Here is a 26,710-nt window from a genome sequence, read left to right as displayed (position 1 = left end):
GTACCCAACTTATCAGTTTGGGTCTAGATGGATTAGAGATATTATTATAAACAGGGATAACAACAGCTGCAATCTTATCATGCTAATTCTTATCTTTGACTGACCATTTTCTCCATTTTAATACCCTTGACAAAATTGTCTCTAGGCTAGGGAAAAATCGTTCCAACCTTACATAAGGAGGACTAGCAGTCTTTGCCCTATTATAATTCTAAACATGCTTTCTACAATTTATGCAAGTACTAAGAGATGCATTCATGGCATATAAATAAACAAGTATTGTATTAGGAATACATGGCATTCATTCAGAAATATTACACATAAGAATTAAGCAATATAGGCATGTATGGAACAAACATAATTAACAAATAAATCATTAATTCTATCTAGTCCAATCCTATTGATGTATCTCATCTAACTATCTCAATCCATTTATAAACTAATACATCTTAACAAACAATTCAGATCAAATGAATAAATCACATTGTAATAGGATACAAAAGATAAGCATAGACAAAGGTCTTAAGTGCTGGAAAAATATATACCTCACTATAAAACCTGAGATATGTGAGTTGGACCATCTTCAAAGAATGCTATGAAAGCAATATATTCATGATTCTCGTTATCTGATCCATCCCAACTCTTTCCCATGCACTATAAGTTTTGACTGGATGCTTCCCTAAGAAAATATTCCACCTTTGTCTCAACTTGTCAACTGAGTCCCTACTCATCCTTGTTTGTCAAGCTTCTTATTCTGTTGTAGCAAAACCCCTGATAGTTACTTGACACATATTGCCTGTCAAACCTGTAGCTATCAAATCTTGTTTATGTCCCAACCTCAGTCTGTAACCCCCTCTTGAACTGAATCTATAAGAATCTCTGCTTCAGAATAGATAGGCTTGATCCTTGGATATAACTTATATACTCCTTGTGAATCTGATGCGACCACACTTCCATGACAAGTGAAACACTGCCCTGACGTCCTGTCCCTCAAGTACTTCTACCTGAGTTTTTTCTGATTCAGTAATCAGTAATTCTTACATTCTATCATGAGGTTCCAACTTAATTACATGTAATTGAGATGTTTATTTGTCCCCACTATTCTCTCTGACCTCCACAATTCCTGCCTTTCTGATCTCTGTGATTCCCGAATAAATGTAGCATTGTTACAAACCACTGTGTGACTGTATAATCTGGAATCATAGAGTTGTCTTAAAATCTCCGAAAAAAATTGTACCCGTAGAAATTTCATTCAATTCCTGCGTCTGAAAACCCAGTGGTATCATATGGAGTAAGCCTTTGAGGAAGTTCCACAAATTTCATCTGTAGGTCTTGAAATCAGTTCCATCGGAGTAAGAAAACCATTATCTATAATTTCCATGTTCGGGAATTTTCCGTCTAAATAGCACATGGTCTTCGATTTCTTCAAAAGATTAAAATCCACTTAAAAAATCCGGAGGAATCCCGAGTCTACCAATACTTGAGTACCCTTAATTTAATATTTAAGAAAAATTTAAATTTCCAACATTTTAACTTTCTTAGAAGATAAATTAATCAAAAATAAATATTTAAGAAAAATTTAATTTTCAAGAATTTCGAATTTTCTTAAAAGTTAAAATAAAACGTAAATTATTATTTAAGAAAAATTTAATTTTAAGAATTTTAAAATTTTATGGAAAAATAAATAAATTAGAAATAATTAATTTGGGTTTACAGAATTGTTAAGTGCACAACTTCTGTATGACGACTCCTTCTACTTGTGCGCTGTTTTTTTCGTGTGTGGCGACTACATTCTGTGGCGACTACGTTCGATACAGTTTTTCTTGCGACCAGGAAATCCAAGTTAAATACTGTATAGAGACTACGGAGAAAACAGGAGGAATCATCTATGGCGACCTTAATTGATGACCACAATAAACAGACAATCAACTTATCCCGCGCGTTAGCCAAACAGTAGCGACAACTTATTCGCGCTTGCACGAAGCTGCTTCCTTTTTCTTCAGCGCGTGTACAGGCACGTGTCTTTCGCGCGTGGTTGGACAACGCAGACACTGAGTTCTTTTTCCGCGCGTGTGGAGGTGCCACAATGAGCTGCTACTTTGTTAAGTTGAAGCTGCCAATTCTATTATTCTTGCAATCAAATAACTGCCCTCCTTTTCCAACAGTTAGTTTTTGAGTTCAAAGTGAACCAAGCAAAACAATCAACAAAATGGCAGCAAAAAAACTAAGCTGAAATGACCAAATCTGGCAACCAAATACACCCGAAAATAAATTTAAATTAAAAAACTTTTATTTACTAAAATTTAAATAATAAATTAATTTAGTTAAATTTATAAAATAAATTTATTTAAATTAAGTTCATAATAAACTTATTTAAATTAAATTTATAAAATAAATTTTTTAAATCAAATTTACCAAATTAATTTATATAAATAAAAAATTAATAAAATAAATTATTTTTAAGGATCCTGATTTGTGTATCAATCAGTCAGCTCTGATACCAATTGTTAGGTCCTAAATTATCGTAAAAGGGGGAGGGGTTGAATACAATAATCACTAAATTAAAAAAAATTTCGAATCTTTAACGGATATAGATTTAGTGCTCGGTTAGTGATTTCGTGTTCTTGAGAGAAATAGTGTTTGGAACAATAAAATGAGAAACATAAGATATTCGGGGAAGTATATATTCATATATAAATCCGCGAGGGGTGTTGCTACACTCTGGTAAATAAATTAACCGGCTACAGTCTAAGAACAACAAAGTTCCTAGCTTCTACAAAGATTTACAAATCAAATCCTATACAATGATCTAGCTTTTGTTTGTCTAAGGATTTAATTACCAGGTAACGATTATAATGCCCCTATGAATATACAAGAGTTAAATCAGGCATTATAACGTTACTCCGGTGAGAAGTTAAACGGATATCAACATGCTGAGCCTTCTCTGTATTCTCTTTATATCTTATTTTCATCACCTCTCGTGAGAGAGAAGATGAACATAACTACTTAAGAATAATAATTATAATTGTTATATATTATGCTTCTCTGTGTAGACTTTCAATTCATACTTGGACAGGTGGCAGTTTTGTGTCCACAAGTATCCTTGAACTGCTTCTGTTTAATTCACTAGACATTCACAAGTACTCTAAGGCGACTGGAGAGTATTCTTGATTACTTCTCTATGGTGACTGGAGTATTTCCCTTGTACAAGGGCTCTATGGCGACTAGAGTTCCTTAATGGGAAGCTCTATGGCGACCACAAAGTTCCTTAAGAGGGAAGCTCTATGGCGACCAGGGAGTTCCCGTGGGAAGCTCTATGGCGACCAGGGAGTCCCTGTGGGAAGCTCTTTCTTCTAACTCTCCTGTGGCGACCACAAGGGCTTCTCTCGTAGTCCTTACACCTCTATGGCGACCAGAGAGGTAAGTTATTTGCTTCTCTTTTTCCATTCTTCACTGTATCAACACTTTCTTCTGTAATTGAATTAAAATTCCTTCTTGTATACTGATGTTTGGTGCACTGGTCTGGTTCACAAATAACTAGCTTTGAGAGAACCTAATTCAATTTGTCTTGTGTTTCTAAGTTGATACAGATTGGTTGAATATCTATTACTTCTAACACTGACCGTCAATAAATAACTGTACTTTCACTGGAATTCTTTCTGGTACTTTAAACAGCGTCTTCATTGCTACTACAATCTTGAACACTTCATTCACTGTTCTTCACCGACGCTTGAACATATAAATGAGCTCTTTTCTGTGAGTATAACTTCAAGACTACAACTGTCTTCTTTAACCTCTGTTTATACCATGTCTTCAATTCTTCAGATTCCTATGCTTCATACACTGTCTATCTTTAATCAATACCAATACACTGAAATCTTCTGGTAGCACTTTATACACTGAATCTTCATCATTTCTGAAACCCTAAAAGTCTTTAACCTTTATTCTTCACTAAGTGTTAGGTCCCAATTTATTTGTAGAAGGGGGGGTTGAATACAAACACTACCGTATAATCGAATTAAATGCGGAATAAAAATGTGAAACAAAATTCAAGTTAAATAAGAATATTATTAAACTTGAAAGGTGTTACAACAACTGTATCGATTACAAGGAATTAATCTCAAATTAATTATCACAAATCTAGAATAAATTCGACATGAACTTTTTCTATTTCTGCAATAAAAAGATTCAAATGCTAAAAACAATTTGAGATTAAGTTCTAGGGATTTTGAAACGCTAGATAGTTACACAAGAACAAGAGAATGATTTCTAGTTGATTGGATTTAACTTTACAAACTAGAAATGTGATCTTGAATTTAGCAGATGAAAAATAAAATGTTTTCTGTGGCTGCTTTTCTTTCTGTGTTCTTGGTTGTTGGATAATGAAGAGTGTTCTGCTGCTTCTGTTGTTTAAGTAATCAATCAGCCTTTGATTTAATTGGCAAGACAATCCTTTAAGCTCAGCAAGACAATCCATTTGAACTAGCAAGACAGTCCCAAAAGCTAGCAAGACTTTCGGTATGACAATCAAATAAACTAGCAAGACTATCAGAATGAACTAGCAAGACAATCCTCCTCCCAGTGTAACTTTCGGTAGGACTATCAAATGAACTGGTAGAACTTTCGGTAGGACTATCTAAAAAGGCTTGGAAAGACTTTCGGTATGACAATCCAATTGTCATACCAGTTCAAATATTTGTCTTGCTAATTTAATCTTGAATATTAATTCAAAATCATTTATGAAAAATGCATAATATCAATTCAGAATTAATTAACCAATTAATTCAATTAATCAATAAATTAATCTTTGCAGATATAATTTATTTTCTTAATTAAATTATATGACTTAATTAATTAATAGAGAATTAATACTAATCTTGAGCAGCAACCATTCTTCTACAAATCTTCTGAAAATCACTGAAAATTATGAATCAATTCCACCACTTCAATGTTGACACTCGATGTACTGTCTGGTTCATGAGTGACTAACTTCCGTGACGTTTCTTCATGTCTTGACTTTGACACTTTGATTTTCTTCAGATTAAATCCTTGTAATTAACTGATACCCTGACGAGATCTCTGTCACTTGATTAAATCCACAATCTTGATCTGAATCACTGAGGCTTGATCAATTTCTTGAACTTCTTCCAGTGAATTAACTCCTCAAGTCTGTAGATGAACCTTGTTTCTGAATCCTCTGACAGATGTTACTTGGTGAGATCTCTTTGACGGTAGATCCACTATTTACTTATTACATTCTTATTTGAGTTGAGTTAAATCCTCGAATATACAAATAGGCTATGACATATGCCTTACACTAAGGCATGAACATATTAATGATCTTCTTTCAGTGACCTGTAAACAGACTTCAAGCCTTCTTCTAATCTTCTGATTCTTTGTATTTTCCTTGTCTTCATTCTTCCTGATTTCTTGTGTAGATGTAGTATTATTAACCTGTCCTGTTCTAGTGTTGTTATCGTGTTGAGTTATGTTAGGAATATGTTGTGAACTTGATGATAAATTAAACAAAATGCCTTAGTAGATTTAACTTAGTGTATTTTGTAGCACTCGACGGATGATCAAATATAGTCCCGACAGATGATTTAATATAGTCCCGACGGATGATAACTTGACATCCACCGGGTGAGTAGCTTATATAACCAATAAGTATTGTAGCACATTTCTACAAATAAATTTGTGTAGATTCTGTAGGAGCATATGAGTCATGTTGACTACTAGTGGATATGCAGAATAGGTTGATTAATTGTAAATATGAGATGTCTTGTAATTCTGTATAACTGAAATGGAGTCAAGTGACAAATAGCTACCCGACGGATGATCAACAAAGCTACCCGACGGATGATCAACAAATCTACCCGACGGATGACAAGCATGTACCCGACGGATGATCAAATTCAAATATCTCTTGACAGTGACAACATAGTCACATGCGTTGGGTGTTTGTAAAAGGAATGTGGCAGCCTGTTAAGCAGGAATTTGAGAACAAAAGAAGCATTACCGAGTTCTCATTCGATATATATATATATATATATATATATATATATATATATATATATATATATCTGGTGGATACTTTCAAATCTACCAGAAAGTTTTAAATGCTTGTGTTTTTATTACTTTGTGTTGATTTATATAATTACTTCATTCTGCAATCTGTAAATCAAACACATATATACTTGTTGAGTTAGAACTGTTTTAAAATCTTGAAAAAGTAGCCAGAATTACATTCAATCCCCCTTCTATAATTATTGTTGTATTGTTAGGGAATAACAATTGGTATTAGAACAAGATCTTGAAGTACAAAGAGTGTAAAGATCACAACAAACAGCAAGATGAACAAGAATGATGTTGGAGTTAAAATTCCTTTTCTGGACAAAGATAATTATCACCACTGGTAGGTGAAGATGCACCCACATCTTCTTTCCCAAGATGAGGCCTATGTGGATTGCATAGAGAGGGGTCCTCATGTACCAATGAGAGCTGCAACTGGCAATGAGCCATCTGTTCCAAAACCAAGGCATGAATGGTCAGACCCTGATATTGAGCAAGTCAAGAAAGACAAGAAGGCCATAAATATATTGTTCAATGGAGTTGATGGTGATATGTTTGATAACATCATTAACTGCAAAACAGACAAAGAGGTTTGGGACACTATCCAGATTATTTGTGATGGTACTGAGCAAGTAAGGGAGAATAAGATGCAACTGCTAATTCAGCAATATGAGCACTTCCATTGTGAAGACAGTGAGTCTCTCACTGATATTTTTAGTAAATTTCAAAAACTACTAAATGCTCTGAAGTTGCATGGAAGATTCTATCAAATAAAAGACTCTAATTTCAAGTTCCTAAGATCTCTTCCAAAGGAGTGGAAACCAATGACAGTCTCATTGAGAAATTCTCAAGATTATAAGGAGTTCACCTTGTAGAGACTGTATGGCATCCTAAAAACTTATGAGCTTGAAATAGAGCAAGATGAGAGGATGGAGAAAGGAAGGAAGAAAGGAGGGTCCATAGCACTGGTTGTTGAGTTAGAGAAGGAGAAAGAGATGAAGGTAGAAGCTGTTGAGTCTACATCAAAGGTCTGTGAAAGTAAGGGTAAAGGGCTGGTAGCTGAAAATGAAGATCACTTGAGCCAAGATGATACAGATGATATTGATGAACATCTAGCATTCCTATCCAGAAGATTTGCCAAGCTTAAATTCAAAAAGAATTTTGGAGCAGCCAAGCCAAATAGAAATATGGTGGATAAATCCAAATTCAAATATTTCAAATGTGGCTTGGCAGGGCATTTTGCAAGTGAATGTAGAAAGTCTGATTCTAGCAAGAAGAAGTTTGAGCCTGTTGATTATAAACAGAAATACTTTGAGTTGCTCAAACAAAAGTAAAGGGCTTTCATCACATAGGAGAATGACTGGGTTGCAGATGGTTTGGATGAAGATGAAGAAACGAACTATGTCAATCTAGCCCTGATGGCCAAGTCTGATGAAACAGAATCAAGTTCTTCAAGTAATCAGGTAATCACCACTAACCTAGCATATTTATCTAAAGCTGAGTGTAATGATGCCATAAATGACGTGTCCACAAAATTCTATCACTTGTATGTTACACTTAAGTCCTACACTAAGTAAAATGCTAAAATTAAAGAAAACAATTTGTTTTTAAGTGAGATGAATAATGTGCTAGAGTCTCAGTTTATTAAATTTGAAAAATTGAGAATTGAATGTAAGATTGCTAAGGATGAATTAACTGAGTCCTTGAAGAAAGAAGAGATTTTAAAGAAGCAGCTTGAACGAGAACAGGAAGTGATTAAAGCATGGAAATCATCCAGAGATGTCCATGCTCAAATCACTAAAGTTCAAGGTATTGAGTCCTTTTGTGATGCAGCCTGGAAGAAGAGTAAGGAGAAGCTGGAATCCAATTTTGTTGAAGGATTTTTTAGAGATGTGGACTCGACCGATGATGAAAATCATCTGTCGGATAATCAAAAGGATTATCCGTCGAGTGACAAAAAGCCACATCTATCGGCTGTGAGCAAACCTGTAAACAAAGCTAAGCTTGCCAAGCTGAATGAGAAATATGGATCAGTTTCCAAAAACTTTGTTCCAGGAGAATCAAGTCCAGTGAAGAAGGAGAAGAAAGTTAATGTTGGTCATCTGTCCATCAAGCAATTGAATGACGGATTAGAAAAGATTAAGGTTAAAGCAGAAACTAAAAAGAATAATAATAGAAATGGGAAAGTAGGGATTAAAAAGCATAACAACTACACACCTGATAAATATGCACCAAGAAAAATCTGTGTTAAGTGTGGTAGTGTTAATCACCTGTCTGTTAATTGCAAACTTGCCATGCCTACTCCTATGTTTGTACCTCCCTCTTTTCCCAACATGACTACTATGCCTACCATGCCTATGAATGTTAGGTCTACTCAGAATATGAATGTACGATTTGCTAATATGCCATTTGAACCTAATCCTTATTATGCTGCATTTAGTATGCCACAAATGCCACTTAGCATGCCTTACTGGAATAATATGTTTGCAAATAGCATGCCTTTTCCTGTTAATCAAAATGTGCATGATAATTCTATTTTAATGACTGGTTTCAAAGGTCAAACTCAAATGACTAAGGATGAATCAGAAATTCCCAAGTCAAATGAGATTAAACCTAAGAAACCAAAGAAGAAAGCTAACAAGGCAGGACATAAGGAAACTTGGGTGCCAAAATCAACTTGATTTGATTTTGATGTGTGCAAGGAAACAGAAAGAATCTTTGATATCTGGATAATGGTTGCTCAAGGCATATGACTGGAGATTCTACCCTGCTCACTGAGTTCAAGGAAAGAGCTGGCCCAAGAATTACTTTTGAAGATGACAACAAGGGTTATACTGTGGGATATGGCTTAATTTTAAAAGAAAATGTCATCGTTGAAGAGGTTGCCCTAGTGGATGGTCTCAAGCACAATTTGTTGAGTATCAGCCAGCTTTGTGATAAGGGCAACTCAATAACCTTCAATTCAGAAGCCTGTGTTGTGACAAACAAGAGGATCAACAAAGTGGTGCTTACTGGAGTGAGAAAATGGAATGTGTATCTAGATGACTTCAACTCATCTAAAGCAGAATATGTCACCTGTCTTCTCAGTAAAGCAAGTCAAGATGAAAGTTGGCTATGGCACAAGAAACTGGCCCATTTAAACTTTAAGACCCTGAATGAGCTTGTCAAGAAAGAACTAGTTAGAGGTATTCCTCAAGTGGAGTTTACTAAGGATGGTTTGTGTGTTTTCTGCCAGAAAGGAAAGTAGATCAAAGCATCATTCAAAAAGAAGCTTGATTCAACAATTGAAGAACCTTTGCAATTGCTATACATGGATTTGTTTGGACCAATCAATGTGTTATCCATCTCAAGGAAAAGATTTTGTCTAGTAATTGTGGATGATTTCTCAAAGTTCTCTTGGACATATTTCCTAAAGTCTAAAGATGAAACTAGTGAAATCATCATCAATCACATAAGGCAAGTCAACAACCATCCTGATTTTAAAGTAAGAAGAATCGGGAGTGACAATGGAACCGAGTTCAAGAATTCTGTGATGAGATTATTTTGTGAAGAGAATGGGATTATGCATGAGTTTTCTGCAGCAAGAACTCCACAGCAAAATAGGGTAGTGGAAAGAAAGAACAAATCTCTTATTGAAGCTGCAAGGACAATGCTTGAAGAATCAAAGTTACCAACATATTTTTGGGCTGAAGCTGTGAATACTTCCTGTTACACTCATAATATTTCTTTGGTTAATCAAGCAAAGTGCATGACACCCTACCAATTGTTTAAGAATAGGAAACCAACTCTAAATTTTCTTCATGTCTTTGGTTGTAAATATTATATCTTGAGGAATCAAACTGATCAACATGGGAAGTTTAATACTAAAGCAGATGAAGGAATTTTTGTTGGATATGCTGTGGGAAAGGAATATAGCGTCTAAAATCTAAGAACCAACATTGTTATGGAATCAATACATATTGTGTTTGATGACAAAAAGATTGAAGGACTGCAAGATGGAGATTTCCATGAAAGCCTCAAGTTTGATAATGTGGAGATGGTTAGTGATGACAGTGATGATGAAGGTGATCAAGAAACAGTGAATAAGGACAATGCAGAAAAATCTACAACTAATGAAGCACATAAATCAACATCTATCGAGTTATAAAATGCTTCATCCGTCGGGAGACAATCTGCCTTATCCGTCGGGAGACAATCAGCTCCATCCGCCGGGACACAAAGTGCATCATCTGTCGGAACATTAAGAGAATTGAAAGTCAGAACAGATCACCTACAGAAAGTTCCCCTTTCTTAAGTCAAAGATTCACAAACTCAGGGGGAGTTTCTTATAATCAGAACTCAGTCACTCATCAAGACAACAATGAGGCCTCTTCATCTAGAGCTAATCTACCTCAACAAAGGAAATTGACTAAAGATCACCCCTTTGAGCTCGTCATTGGTGATGCATCTTCTAGAGTTTAAACAAGGAGAGCAACTCAAGAAGAATATCTATATAGCAGCTTCCTATTTAAAGAAGAACCAAAGAAGGTAGAAGAAGTTTTGTTGGATCCTGATTGGATTTTAGCTATGCAGGAGTTGCTAAACCAGTTTGAAAGGAACAAGGTATGGAAGCTTGTACCCAAACCTAAAGGAAAGAATCCAATTGACACCAAATGGGTATTCAGAAACAAGATGGATGAAAATGGCATAATGGTAAGGAACAAAGCTAGATTGGTTTCCAAGGGCTACTGTCAATAAGAAGGAATAGATTTTGATGAAACCTTTGCTCCTGTTGCAAGACTTGAAGCCATCAAAATTTTCTTAGCCTATGCAGCCCATGCCAATTTCAAGGTCTATCAAATGGATGTCAAAAGTGCTTTTCTGAATGGAAATTTGGAGGAGGAAGTCTATTTTAGTCAGCATCCTGGTTTTGAAGACCCAAATTTTCCAGAATATGCCTACTATCTTTTGAAAGCACTTTATGGACTGAAGCAAGCACCTAGAGCCTGGTATGACACTTTACCAAAGTTTCTTTTAGAAAATCACTTCACAAGAGGTATTGTTGATAAAATTTTATTCTTTAGAAACGTTAATGGCTTCAGTATACTTGTTCAAATCTATGTAGATGATATTATATTTGGTACTACAGATGAAAAACTTTGCAAAAAGTTTGCCAAATTGAAGCAAAGTAAGTATGAAATGAGCATGATGGGAGAACTAACTTACTTTCTTGGTTTACAAGTTAAGCAAATTAGTGATGGAATATTCATTAGTCAAACTAAATATATTCATGATCTTTTAAAGAAGTTTGATCCAATGGATTGCAGATCTGCAAAAACTCCCATGGCCACTGCAACTAAGCTTGAATTAAACACTACTGAAAAGTCTGTGGATATTTCAAGCTACAGGGGCATGGTTGGCTCACTTCTGTACTTGAAAGCTAGTAGGCCAGATATAATGTTTGCTACTTGTCTTTGTGCTAGATTTCAGGCTGATCCTAGAGAATCTCAATTAGCAGCTATCAAGAGAATTTTCAGATATCTCAAGGGAACACCAAAACTTGGCATTTGGTACCCTAGAGAGTATAGTTTTGATCTAACAGGTTATTCAGATACAGATTATGCAGGTTGTAAAATAGACTAAAAAGCACAACAGGAACCTGCCAATTTCTAGGGAACAAGCTTGTGTCCTAGTTCAGTAAAAAGCAAAATTCAGTTTCTACTTTGACAGCTGAAGCTGAATATATTGCTGCTGGTAGTTGCTGTGCACATATTTTTTGAATGAAAAACCAATTGTTGGACTATGGTCTACAAGTGGATAGAATTCTCATTTTCTGTGATAACACAAGTATAATTGCCATCACTGAAAATCTAGTGCAACATTCAATAACAAAGCACATAGACATCAAGTACCACTTTATTAGAGAGCATGTAATGAATGGTAATATGGAACTTCATTTCGTTCCAAGTGAAAAGCAGCTTGCAGATATATTTACCAAGTCACTGGATAAGTCCACCTTTTCAAGGTTGGTAAGTAAGTTAGGTATGCTTAATTACTCTTGAATTATTTCAGATATTTTTGCAAGTTTTAATGCATCCAGAAACTTAATTGATTTTTCTGTTTTGGATGAAATTTTGGCTAAGTCAGAATTAACATCTCGACGGATGCTCATTATCCATTGAGTTTGATCATCCGTCGGAACATTATTTGTTAATAAAAATCAATTACTTTTCTGGATTATTTCATAACACGACGGATAATTGACTTATCCTCATCCGTCAAATTGTCTCAATCTTAGCCATTAAAACTCTGAACGTTATCCATCGAGTATACTTACAGTTTGTAAGCATGACACGATGGATAAGTGACAGAATTTTTATAGTTTATTTATTTTTAAACAGCTATTTTGGGCTATTTTGATTGGTCACTTTATTTCACTTTATTAATTTTGTCAGTTTATTTCCGAGAGAGTATAAAAGCTGAATTTATTTTTATTCTAGTCTTTTATCATTCTCTAGAATCAATTGCTCTAACTTCTTTCTTCTCAAAAGCAAATACTCTCTCTGCGAATTTCAAATCTCTAACAATGGCACCAGTAATCAAAATCATGTCTCAAACTGGATATATCTATGAAAAGAACAACTTCACAGCCCTTGTGAACAAGGAGATTCAACAGTCTGGAGATTTCCACAAAATGATGGATTTTGTGAAAGGCTCTAAACTCAACTATGCGATGCTGGAATCTCTCACAATCTACTGTGAGGTTGTTGAGGAGATATGGACAACTGCCGTGTACAACTCAACTGACAAGACCATAACATTCACTCTCAAAGGTAAACAGTTTTGCATTAATAGTGACATTGTCAAAGCATGCTTTAGAATTCCAGATAATACTGCTACTGTTCCACACACAGACACTGATATAGTTAACATGCTAAATTTCATGGGCTATGCACTTTCCACTTCTAAATTAAGTGAAATTAGGAGGTTAGGCCTTATAAAGGAATGGAGCTTTTGATGTGATGTGGTAACTAAGGTATTTTCCGGTAAAATTAGTAACTTTGATTCTATTAACATTTCCATGCTTAACATGCTTTATATGCTAGTTACTGATAAATAATTTAATTTCAGTGACTTGGTCTTGTTTGAGTTAGGTTATAAGTTAGGAGAACTGAATAAGAGAGGTAAAAATGTCTATTATGCTAGATTCTTTATGATGATTGCTAACCATCTCATTGAGAATATTGAAATTGAGAACCCAACCAACAAGCTGAATTGTTGGGTTCAAGAAAGGAGGATTATTGCAGATCTCAACAGGACAAATCACCACAAAGAGGTGCCTCTCCAATATTTTCCAACCATGGAGGGACCTCAGGTAAGTGAGGTAAGCACCACTGTCTCCACTCTTCCAACCTCACACACTTCTGTGCCTTCAAGTGTAGCAATGGCATCTGTGTTAATGACCCAACAGATGCCTACCCAAGCTACCAAAACAACAATTTCTAAACCCAAAACTAAGAAAGCCCCCTCTGGTTTCTTTCAAAAGGAATCAGTTGCAAAAGTCCATTAAACACAAAGAGGGGAGTGTGAAGTTGAGTGAGCAAGGCGAGGGACAGGGTGAAAATCAAAGAAACCCTAAGGATAAGGCTGGTGAGATGAGTGTACCCAAGCCTAGCCACACCACAGTTTCCCAACAAACTGTGGTTATTAATAAGGAAATAAGCTCAATTCTAGTCTCATCCTCCCAAAAGGATATTACTATTGAAACAAGCTCCCAACCAGGAGCACAGATCAAGAGGGCTAGGGACAAAATTTCATCACAAACTTATGCAAGAAAGAAAAGATCAAAAACCCTTGGGGATGCACAGGGAACACACATAGTGCAAACTGGAGCTAAAGACCCAGTCACTGCACCATCTTAAAGTCAGATTGATGTGGCTCTAATAAATGTGGAGTCATAGCCAAAATCCTTTACAATTGAAGCACCTGAAACACCAAATTCACCCATACACTCATTAGATGTTGACATGATCAATACATCACTTACAAATTTTCCTTCTTTAACTTTTGTGGAGAAGCCAAAAATCCAAGCAAGTGAGCATCATCTTTTAGATAATTTGTTGGCTCACTTGCCATTTCTTTCTGAGTCTGTTGAGAAATATGTGCCTAAATTTTCATCAATTTGCACAGAGTCTACAATAGTCTCCATTCCAAACTCATTCATTTATTCTATCCCGATGGATATTCGTCATCCGTCGAGTAGTGATTGTATCCCGACGGATAAGCCTAACAGCAGTCATCCGTCGAATAGCCATACTACTATCCCGATGGATATTCATCATCCGCCGGGTGTCTCTGCACAACTTTAAATTTCTTCAATTCTCACAAGTGCAGAAGACTTAGTGGTAGTGCAATCACTCTTAGGACTGAGGGAATGGAGTGAACCGAGTGAGAGGCTGGGTTGCTCCCAGGCAAAAGGAGAGAATATGAGTGAACAAATGCAGTCCATTTTTTCAGGACTGGCAAAAGTGAGTGAAATGAGTCCCACCTTAAATGGTGAAGGTGAGGGTGTGAGGGTGGGAAGTTAAGGGGAGCCCTTGATAAAAAAGAGAGAGATATTGATAGAAATGCAGGTAATGGAGAGATAAGAATGGACACCATTGCTAGTGAGTCAATGAATGCCAATGATGCAGAAAGGAAAAGACTATTTCAGCAAGAATATCAAGCTGTCATAGATTCTATTTCCCTAGATGCTGAGACATTTACTCATCCTGTTACAGCTTATCAAACACTAGCTGTACAGGGCAATGAGGAGGCTGAAAGAATTCTTAATTTGGTGCATACTATCCAATCTCTACAAAGAGCAAATGATGCAATCATTGCTATGCCTTCAACTACTGGCAGTGATTTTGAACTGGCTGAAGACTCATTTGGAGATGCTGGTGGGGATGATGAGGAAGACAACATGAGCATAGGGGGAGATGCAGATGTCCATACCTTGATACTAACAAAAGAATGTTCCTACTCACATCTTCAATCAATACTATTCAAGTTGATTCATGACACCCAAACAGCCATTCAGACATCTACAAATGCCAGCACAAAGAGGCTACTAACAACACATCTTGAAGCACTCCATCTGCATAAGATTCAAGCTCTCCAACACAGTCAAAGTGTGGATGAAATCAAGCAGGAAGTCTCTGAAGTAAAACAGGATTTCATAGCAAGGTTGGATGCTAGACTTCTTGGAACCACCATGACTGAGATAGCTCAGAAGCTAAGGAAGGAGACTGATCTCAATAGAAAGGTTGAGGCCATGGACTCTAGCTTATCTGATATAGAGAAGTCAATGGACAAGATATTGCTAATCAAGAAACTCAGACTGCCTTGCTCCAAAAATTGGTGGCTGCTCAACTCCCTTCCACTCTCTAACTTGATGCTAACAAAAAGAGGGAGAAAGGCTCATCTAGTGAGGGGGAGAAACAGCTCAACATTCAAGTCAGTAAAGTAATTGTGCCAATAATTGCTTTCAAAAAGCCACCAGCCATAGATAGCATTGACATCATTAATCTGTCAGCAGCAAAACTAGAAACAAATGACAAACTACTAGCAGCAGCTGAGAAGGAGTTAAAAGAGAAATGAAGGAATATAGATGCAGAAATTTGGACCAATTCAGAAATCAGAAAAAGTCTTCAATCATCACTCTCAAGTCAAGCACATCTCTGTGAATGAAATGAGTTTGAATTATCTGGAAAAGGGTCAAACATCTTGCATCAAATCTTCAAAAGCAAAACTGATCATGAAGCCTAAAAGAAACTACTCAAAGTTTTCAGACAAAAATCCTATGGATGTTGTGTATGAAACACCTAGGCCAGATGAGAAGAAGCTGTTGGCTAGGTCAATTGCATTTTTTAAGGATCCCGCTGATTCAGCACTTAAAAGAAGAATTTCCAAGATTTACAGAAATGGTAAAGAAATCTGTGTGGTGGCTGGACACCCTTAGTTTGTAGAAACTAAAAAGGAAGAGAAGGAAAGAATCAGGCAAGAAAAGAAGCAAGCTGCCTTAGATGCTAAGAAGCTCAAACAAAAGAAGGAGCAAGCTGCTATCTTGGCTAAACTTCAAGCTGTAAAGACTACAACTGAGAATTCTGCACAACCATCTGTAATTGCTGAACCTCAAGATCAAAAAGTGCAAGATGAACCATAAAAAAAGAAGAAGATGCAGATACAAGCTCCACTCCAAAAGAAAATTGGACTTCAGTGATGAGGAAATGGAATATTACATTCCCAAAAAGTCTACAACTTCAACTCATACATCAAAACCCCCAATGGTATTTTAAGAATTTAAGGTGGTGGATCCAACAAGGAATATTCATGATGAGCCCATAGTTCCAAAGGATGAGCCAGTAGACTGGGATAGTCTGCCAATTCCTGAACTAAACTTTCCAATCTTTAACAAGCCAAAGAAGATAAAGACTAGAGCAAACAAGAAAGTGAAGCCTGTGGCTCTCATATCCAAGACCCTAACCAAATCTCAGTCTACAGTCAACAAGGGAGATTTTTTATACATCTGTGACATCAAGGAGTTCTCTGACATAAACCTCTACTTAGATGAATTGGAAGAAGTAAGAGGAATTGATACTCACAGACATCTTCCTGAAAGCTGGTGTTTAAATATAAAGGGGGGAAAGAGATAATATGGCCACTTCACAGGATACTTCTAGAAAGCCAATCTATTATAATAAAGATCTACTCATCTTTCAAAAAGAACTTTGGATACAATATGACTGCAAGGAGATTAGTTCTAAAGAAGATTGAGGAGCTGAGGAGTAATAAAGCTAAAGATGCACTACCAAAAACTCTGTCAATTCCCTTCACATGAAAGAGAGTGCATTTGAGGCCTTATTGGCTGATGAAATTCAGGGATGAAAAGGGAGTAAAAAGATTCTTCAGATTGGAGGACCAGTTGAGTATCTCTAGAAATGAGACCTTATTAGAAATGCAAGAAATGCTAGATCTCTCAGAAGCTGATGAACTTGAGTTCCACAGACAACTCCAAAATCAGATAGAAGAGAACAACATGAGGCTTGGGAAGAAATCCATACAATTAAGGAAATAAACTCATCTGCTCAGACTAGAGGAGCACCTTGATAATGATTGTGAGCAACTTCTTGTATACTTTACTTTGTTCAATTTTCAATAAACTTTGTAGTACTTATCAGTTTTATCTACTATTTCTTTATTCTGTATCTTTAGGATGTTTTGTTATCATCAAGTTTCTCTTAATTTATGGCTACAATTCCAGTAGACATAAATTGGGGGAGATTGTTAGGAATATGTTGTGAACTTGATGATAATTTAAACAAAACACCTTAGTAGATTTAACTTAGTGTATTTTGTAGCACTCGACGGATGATCAAATATAGTCCCGATGGATGATTTAATATCGTCCCGACGGATGAAAACTTGACATCCACCGGGTGAGTAGCTTATATAACAGATAAGTATTATAGCACATTTTTGCAAACAAATTTGTGTAGATTCTATAGGAGCATATGAGTCATGTTGACTACTAGTGGATATGAAAAATAGGTTGATTAATTGTAAATATGAGATGTCTTGTAATTCTGTATAAGTGAAATGGAGTCAAGTGACAAATAGCTACCCGACGGATGATCAACAAAGCTACCCGACGGATGATCAACAAAGCTACCCGACGGATGATCAACAAAGCTACCCGACGGATGACAAGCATGTACCCGACGGATGATCAAATTCAAATATCTGTTGACAGTAACAACATAGTCATATGTGTTGGATATTTGAAAAAGGAATGTGGCAGCCTGTTAAGCAGGAATTTGAGAACAAAGAAGCATTACCATTTCCATGCAAATGTGAAGATATTCAAAGATGCTGGAATAGAGTAGTGAAGTAGCATGGAGTTAGACTAGATATGTTTGTTTTATTATCTTGTCTTATTGTCATGTAAACTTGGTGATATATAAACCAAGTGTAGCTAGTAGAACATTCAACTAAGCAAACACATTTCAAAGTGAGATAGAAAAAGATGTACTTGTCAAGAATTTCTCTGTAGTTTGTTTAATCTACTTGTAAGTAGCTGTGAGCTATTCAAGATTTACAGAGTTCTCATTCAATATATATATATATATATATATATATATCTGGAAGGTACTTTCAAATCCACCAGAAAGTTTTAAAAATTTGTGTTTTTATTACTTTGTGTTGATTTATATAATTACTTCATTCCGCAATCTGCAAATCAAACACATATATACTTGTCGAGTTAGAACTGACTTAAAATCTTGAAAAAGTAGCTAGAATTACATTCAACCCCCTTCTGTAATTCTTGTTGTATTGTTAGGAAATAACAAGTTATCACGTAACTGTTCATACAGCTACACAGTCTCACTAATATCACATATTAAGGAATATCGAGAAGTATGTCGAGAAGTACAAAATGACTTGTAGAGAAGTCACGAGAGATATCGACAAGTCAATCTACACGTAGAGAACTCGGATATCGACAAGTCAAAAAGTCTAAGTAGAGAACTGAAGATATCGACAAGTTAATTCTTCATGTAGAGAACTGGAGATATCGACAAGTCAATTCCTCATATAGAGAACTGGAGATATCAATAAGTCAAAAGCCTGTGTGAAGAATTGGAGATATCGACAAGTCATTCTACTTGTAAAAAACTGGAAACCTCGACAAGTCAAAAACACATGTAGAGAACTCAAGATATCGATAAATCATTTTACTTATCAATATATGGCATCTTTACAGAACAAAAGAGATCTCGATAAATTACTTCATAATTCATAATGCAGAAAACTTGAAGATTCAAGAGTATCAGTTAACAAATAATTTTATCACTGAATTGGAAATACTATGAATGCAGCTTGAAGAATACAAGATCAAGGGCCAAGATTCACTGGACAAAAGAGGGTCACAGACCTAATATATTCTGTAAAGTTTACTAACGTAGGAAATGAAAATGTACAAAGTAGCTTTAGAAATTGTGTTAATCCATTTTAATGCAAGTTTTGTAAACTCGTGCATTTTGATCTATTAAGCATGTCACAGGTCCTTTGTTGAGAAGTAATAAACAGATCTAGGAAATATCTTGTATTCTCTCTCGAGAATTGTAGCTGAGTTCTTATCTTTAAGAACACATATTTGTAGTAAGAAAAATTTGATTTAATGTAAATCAAGTGAGTTTTTGATAATCCTCTTGTGTATTTACATTTAAGTATTTTACACTACAAGTTTATACATCTGCTTTGTTCCAAATAGCCAAACACTCTCACAGTTAATTAAAAATCAAGAAAACACATTCACTCCCCTGTGTTGCATTTCATACCTAACAAGTGGTATCAGAGCTGAATCTGAAAGTAAATTGATAAAGATCTTGGAGGTATGAGTGCACAGAAAATCAACAGTATCAAGATTCTTGTCTTTGACAAAATAAACTACATCCTATGGAAAAAGAAGATGATATTATTCATCAGGATGGCCAATCCAATGTACATTAAAATTCTTAAGCATGTACCCATTATTCCTATGATAAGGGTTCTGAATCACCAAACGAGACATGGTCATTCTTGCACACTTTGCGCCTAAAGATCCATCTACCTACACTGGACCAGAGAAAGAGAAGGTTGCACTTGACAGTGGCTTACAACCCATATTAATTGAGTCTCTTGATAATGTAATGTATAACAACATTATCAATTGTAAGTCAGTTAAGCAAATCTGGGAGAAGATATAGATCTTGTGTGAAGGAAAAGAAGAGGTGAGATCTAACCAGAGAAGGATCTTGGTTTCACAGTATGAGGGTTTCATGGCTAAACCAAAAGAAGGCATTATTGAGGTCTTTGAAAGATTCAACAAATTGATAAATGATTTGCAGCTTCATGACAAATACTATGAAGCTAAAAAAGTTAACTTCAAATTATTGCTCACTCTTCCTAACCACTTGGAACAAAAGATCTCTGCAATAAGAGAATGAAGAGATTAAGGGAGAATAACTTTGGAGGTTTTGTATGGTATTCTCAAAACCTATGAGCTGAAAATGATGTAGAGAAAGTCATTGAAAGCTAGTCAAGGGGATGTTGTGGATGTGTCAAGTGCCTTGATAGCAAGTGATAAAAAAAATGACTGAAGATGAAATAGAACCCCAGACTCAGGTTATTCAAGCTGTTGAGCAGAAAAACATGGAACCTCAAAAACAAGTAGCTGAAAGAGGACGAGTTCTATACTTTTGATGAGTTGGATGAAATGGACCAATTTATGGCTTATCTAGCTAGAAATTTTTTAAACATCAGAGTCAAAAAGACTAGATATTTAAAGGGTAAAGGCCAAACATCCTACAACAGCAACTAGAAAGGAAAGACTTAGTTAATGCAATTGGAAAAGTGGCTACAAGTCAGGATCTATGGATGGATCAAAGATTAGGTACTCTAACTGTGATTAACTAGGTCATTTTGCCACAGAATGCAGCAAGCCAAAGAAGGTGAAGAAGGACAAGGCTTATTTGGAATTGGAAGCTAAGTATGAAGCACTTATGAGAAAGCAACAGGGAAAAGCTTATATTGCTGAGGGTAAAAGTTGGAATGATACAGATGATGAAGATGATGGTGAAGAATATGGAAACTATGTCTCATGGATTTGGATCAAGGAGAGTCATATGCATCTAAGTCTAAGGTACCTATCATAACTACCACTGATTTAAATGATGCATAATATAAGGAAACTATTGAGAATATGAGTGTAGAAATGTTTCACATTCAAACGAGCATGGTGGCAGCTACTGTAATAACCCCCAAAATTTTGAACTTTTTGTAACCCTTATGAATAGTGTTTTTGCTGAATGAGAAAACTTTTCATGCCCCACTATGTAGGGGTTCTGTTATGGATATTCTGAGATTTTATTAGTACTCTAGATGGTATATAAGTGTATGTAAAGATCGTCAGAATCCAATTCCAAACACTTTGATTTTTCCCAGAAATCCACTAGATACGAAAAGAATTGAGTATAAGGTAACAGGATAAAAAGGATTTAAATAAAAGGATTATAAGAGAGGATCATAAAAGGATTATAATGTATTGAGAAAGGTTAAGGAAACCCAAGTAATAAGATCCCGGGTATGATCCCTCAAACGATAAACGAAAACGAAAGTTAAGCGAACCGTATAACAGATCAGCGGTCATTAGGCAAACAATTAGGAAGTTAATCAAGGAGGTTAGGGATGATGAGGTCATCCAACCAATAAGAAGAGGGCAAGTAAGGGATGATGACATCATAAGCATGACATAAGCATGACATAAGGGGAAGGAGATGTGGTTGAATTAAAACCACACAAAGACAAGGTTAATAAGGTAATTAACCAAAAATCCAAACAAAACTACATCCACCAAGCCAAAACAAATCATTTTATCAAAATAAAAATTTTATTTCTCTTCACCAAGAAGCTTGCTCTCGGCTTTTTCCATTTTCAAGAAGAGGAATTTTCAAAATTCAAGATCCAAGCTTCCTAAATTGGTAAGTTAATTATCTAGTACTCCTTATGCATAGATATGGCTATCCTATGAGTTTAAGCCTCCAATTCATTCTCAATCTTCTCCAAGAAATCAATGCAGAAGACAATGAATAGTGATTTCAAGGTTTTTAACTTGATTTTTCTTGTTTTTCCTTTAAGATCCAAGCATCCCTAAGACATCTCAAGGCTTCTTAAGACTTCCTAGCTACTCACATCACTTCAAGGAAGATATATCATCTCCAAACCCTAGCTTTACTTTGTATATTAGGATGATTTTGGTTGTTATGGTAATAGAGTAGCTTAATGCTTGTTGGTTTAGAGTTTGGGTTGGAATGGTGGTGAATTGATTGTTGATATCTTATGGTTTGGTTAAAGGACTTAAGTATAATTTAAATTCAAGTTTAAGAATAAGTATAATTGTTAATATTGAGTTGATTGGGGATGTTATGATGTAGTGTGGATGGATGTTGGTTGTATGAATGAATTGGGATTGATTGGTGGTTGAATTGGAATGGTATAAAATTGGGAAATCGCGTAAACATAGCCGTCGTAATGTCCGATTTACTTTAGACTGCTTTTGTTCATAACATTAGGACCCGAGAACTCCCTGATAGGTTTTGACCATTGCCATGATTAGATAGTTCATGTTACGAGCTTCATTTTGATATGCGGTTCGTTTGATTCCGATGTACGGTTTAGGAGAAACGGCCGTTTTAAGTAACGACATTTCGCGAATGAACCATTACCCCTCGCCTTACTTTGAAACATAGGTTAAAGACCTTAAAGGACTAATTAGAGTATGAAACATTTATGTAAAGTGTAATAGGCAGTTGGTAAGACACTCGCGAAAGAATCTCCTTAAAACTCGTAATGGTTAATTTATTAAAAATGGTGGAGCCAAGGGTACTCGAGCGACTTAAGAGAATCAGTAAGCGCAAAGCGAGCGTTAGAGTCTAAATTGGTTAAAGTATAGATTTACAAGTGACTTTGGTTTAATTCCAACTTATATGTTGTTTATAGGTTACCAGACTCGTCCCAAGCCATTAATAACTCCCAGTCGCTCAGGCAAGTTTTCTACCCGTTATACTGTTGTTGTGATATATATGTGTATATGCATGATCTTGCGATAAATGCATAATTTGTTATTAGCAAATTCTTGCGATATATTGTAGCATGTGATATGGTATATATGCATGCCTGTTTCATATTCTTGATTTATATATATGTTGGTTCAAGTGCTTGTAGTTGCATAATACCTATGCTAGAGTTAAGCGGTATTTGAGTATACCCTTAGTATAGGGGATCAAAAGGTGAACTTTTTCTAAAACCGGGAGGCGAGGCTCCCGAGTATAATATATATATATATATATATTGATATAGTTTTTAAAACTATTAATCGAATAAGGTTTATTCGATAACTTTATTTTATTTAATGAATATTATTACGAATATTCATTCGAGGGCTTATGACTCCTTTTATTTTATTTAATGAATATTATTCGAATATTCATTCGAGGGCTTAGGACTCAGTTTATATTATTTATTGAATATTATTTGAATATTCATTTGAGGATCTATGACTCCGATTATTTGCTAAGATATATACTTTATTTTATTAAAGAATAAGGTGTCGATAATCAAACTTATTTTTGATTATTCAAATAAAGATAGTACTTTCGAATAAGTATATCTTGGTTATTTAATACTCGTTTCAAGTATAAGTTTTACAGCTTCTACTTCAATTATTTTTATATAAGGATTATCATTATGGGAATATTATATAAATAATAATATTCAAATATTTTCTAATATATCGGGACAGATTTACTTTATTAAATCAGCAGTATTCCAAACACTCTTTAAAGTGTTTTCGAGTCTTCAAAATGATTTTTAAAAGTTAGAGCGGATCCCAAAACTCATTTTTATATTTAAGATCTTCCTTTCAAAGGGGATTTAAATATTCGCTCAAAACCTGGGGGATCCGGCTCAGTGGTGTATTTTACATTCGCAACGAGGTTGCTGTTTTGATAAATTAATTGATTACTTACCCAAGGTTCGGGAAGTAAGTCCATCTATCGAGTCGGCATAAGCAACATGGGCTCAGTGGGCGTCCATGATAGTGTAAGTGGCTCAGTGGGAGTCCATCAAATGCGTAAGTGGCTGAGTGGCAGTCCAGCATAAGGCCCTATTGCGGCCAGGGTGATGACCAGTGGGGAATTCGTCCATCTACTAGTAGAAAAGGTTACTTATTGGTATCTTTGCCTGATCAGCAAGATATCGGGTTTATGCCACAATTCTTTTTCCTTCCAAAAATTTATTGGATGTTACAAACTCTGTCCACACTTTTCATGACAGAGGTTTTCAGGAAATGTATAAAGAAGATGTATATGTGGATATATATATATATCGGAACTTAATGAAGTATATCATAACTTCATTTCCTTCAATAATACTTTAAAGATTTAATCTATTCAAATCTTGTCTTGTAGTTTCATCTATGTGATGAACTGTTGAAAACTTATTATAATTTGAACAGTGGTAGTTCAAGTGGTTTTCTAAAATGATATAAGTATAGTGAAGTATTTGGTAACTTCGTCTTCCTTTAAGCTTATATCCAGTAAGTAATTATCTTTTACTTGATAAAGGTTTTCAGTAAGTTATCTATTTAGATACTTGCATTATTGATTGCACTATATATTATCTTGCGAGCTGTAATGCTCACTCTTGCTTCATTTCTTCATCACACAACAACAGTTAGGAAAGATGGCCAGGCTCAAGCAGACCCAGCGCAAGAGCGTGGGAAGCGCCCCGTGCCTTCCCGTTGAGATCGTAGCTGCTATAGCTGCAGAGGTAGATCTATATGTAGATCAGACATTCTACTTTTGAGAATCAATTATGTATAATTATAACTTGTGGCAGATAATGGCAATTAACTGTAAACTTATCAAGTAATCATTTTGGGTTGTAATAACTTCTAATTGTGGATTCAAGGACTTGTACTTATTTCAATTTCATCTTTTAGACTATGACGTGTGGTGGTGTGTGTTAGTGTGGGGTCACAGCATGAGGTTGTTTATTATTAATTAAGTTAAGTGATAATTGTGGAAAGAAAGACCGTGACGACCTGGATCCCTGACCCCGGATCTGGGGGTGTTACAGAAATGGTATCAGAGCTAAGCGTTATAAACCTCAGAGATGATGCGACGATATAATAATAAACTCACGAAGATAATAAGAACTCTTGCCAAGTTCATGGTCGGACTACTTAAAGTAGCGCTGACAGTTAAAACCCTTACGGGAACCCTTATAAGTATCATGATAGTAACTTAGCTCATTTAATGTGTAGGCGCATGAGATAGAGGACCCTGAGATGTTCGAGCATGAGTATGATGAGGCACTGCTAGATGTCGAGGATCAGGAGGAGCCTGAGATGGAGGAGGATGAGGAGGACCCCTCAGAGGAGTCAGAGAAAGAGGTCATTGTTATTTCAGATGAGGAGGACCCGGATGAGGTCCCAGTGGCTGAGGAGCGTGTCGGAGCTATGGTAGTGTACACTGGTACCCCTTTACCCACACTCCCTATGGTCAGAAATTTCTACATCTGTTTCTTCCTCACTTTCCCCCTCTACTACCATCCTGGAGCACCTATGATGACAGCTCAGAGACCCATACTTCCGAGCCTAGGCAGACCGAGGAGGCACCCCCAGCGGCTCCGGATTCACCACCTCTCGACCCTGCCCATAGGCAGTCTTTGCTAGCCCCCGGCTATGTTCAGGCTGTACTGAGGACCCGAGTGGCTGTTGCTGAGGCCCGGCGGGATGAGGCCAGGAGGGAGTTGGATGCGGAGAGGGCGGGTAGGCGTACCCGAGCTTATGAAACTAGGGCTGCTATACCCCGATCCTTGAGGAGGGTGCTGACGGGGATAGAGCTCACGTCCCGAGCGAGACTCAGATCGCTCCAGGGGGACAGGCATGGTAGGATCTCCAGGCGGCAGGCCGACTATATCTTCCGTCGTGCGATGGAAAGGGTATGGGAGCTGACCCGCTCCGGTGTGTGATTCAGGACTGACGATGGGATAGTCTAGTTGTCTAGTTAGTCGAGGCCTTAGTAAGAGCCAATTTTCCGGGATAGTTGACTTGTATATAGCATCCCTTTTTTTGACTAGACAGATAGACTCTTGTGTATCACTTTTGGGACAGATGGCTGTAGCACTGTTGTACTTTTGACCAGATTGAAACTATGTATTTCTCGCATCATGTACATATTTGTTTCCTTTCAGTTCAGTTCCTTAGTGACGAGATCACTGTTTTTATCATTATTATTACTGCACTTCTTATTAGAACTGTCATAAAATAATAGAATTGCGAGATACATTCTCCTCATTATAGAGCTGTGCAAGGCACAATGTTGTGTATGATTGTGACCTAACGTTGAATTTCCCAATAATTTTTTTTATTATCAGTAGTATGCCGCCAAGAAAGATTGGAACTAGGGCGAACCCTGGATCTGAGGACCGGGGAAGCCATAACCAGGACGATAGGAACCAGGAACACAGTGAAGAGGAAGATGAGGATTATGTGGAACAGGATGACTCCCTGTATGAAGAGGAAGAAGAAACATATGATGTTGAGGGATTTGAGATAGAGGCTGAAGAAGGAGAAACTGAGGTTGAGCAACCAGTACCAAACCCAGGCATGGATCCCATGGGCCAGTTCATGCAACTACTAAGGTAGAACTTAGAACGTCAACCCAACCCACCCCCTCAAGGAAATAACAATGTTGTGGCAAACTCTTTCAGGGCTTTTAAGTCCCTTAAGCCCCCTGAGTTCCACGGATCAGCCGACCCAGTTGAGGCAAGGGCATGGTTAAAGGAAATGGAGAAATCCTTTGAGATTTTGAGTACCGATGAGGCACAGAAGACTGTATTTGCTACCTACCTTCTGAAAGGAGAGGCCAACTACTGGTGGGAGGCCAAGAAAAACATGGAGACAGATGCTATCATAACCTGGGAGAGATTCAGTCAGTTGTTTCTGGGGAAGTATTTCCCGAGGTTTATGGAAAACCAGATGGAGCTCAAGTTCCTGGAGCTAAAGCAGAATAAC

Source organism: Apium graveolens, chromosome 2 (assembly GCF_009905375.1).
Source record: "Apium graveolens cultivar Ventura chromosome 2, ASM990537v1, whole genome shotgun sequence".
Taxonomy (NCBI): domain Eukaryota; kingdom Viridiplantae; phylum Streptophyta; class Magnoliopsida; order Apiales; family Apiaceae; genus Apium; species Apium graveolens.
The sequence above is the reverse complement of the archived record's forward strand: the minus strand, read 5'-3'. Positions refer to the sequence as shown.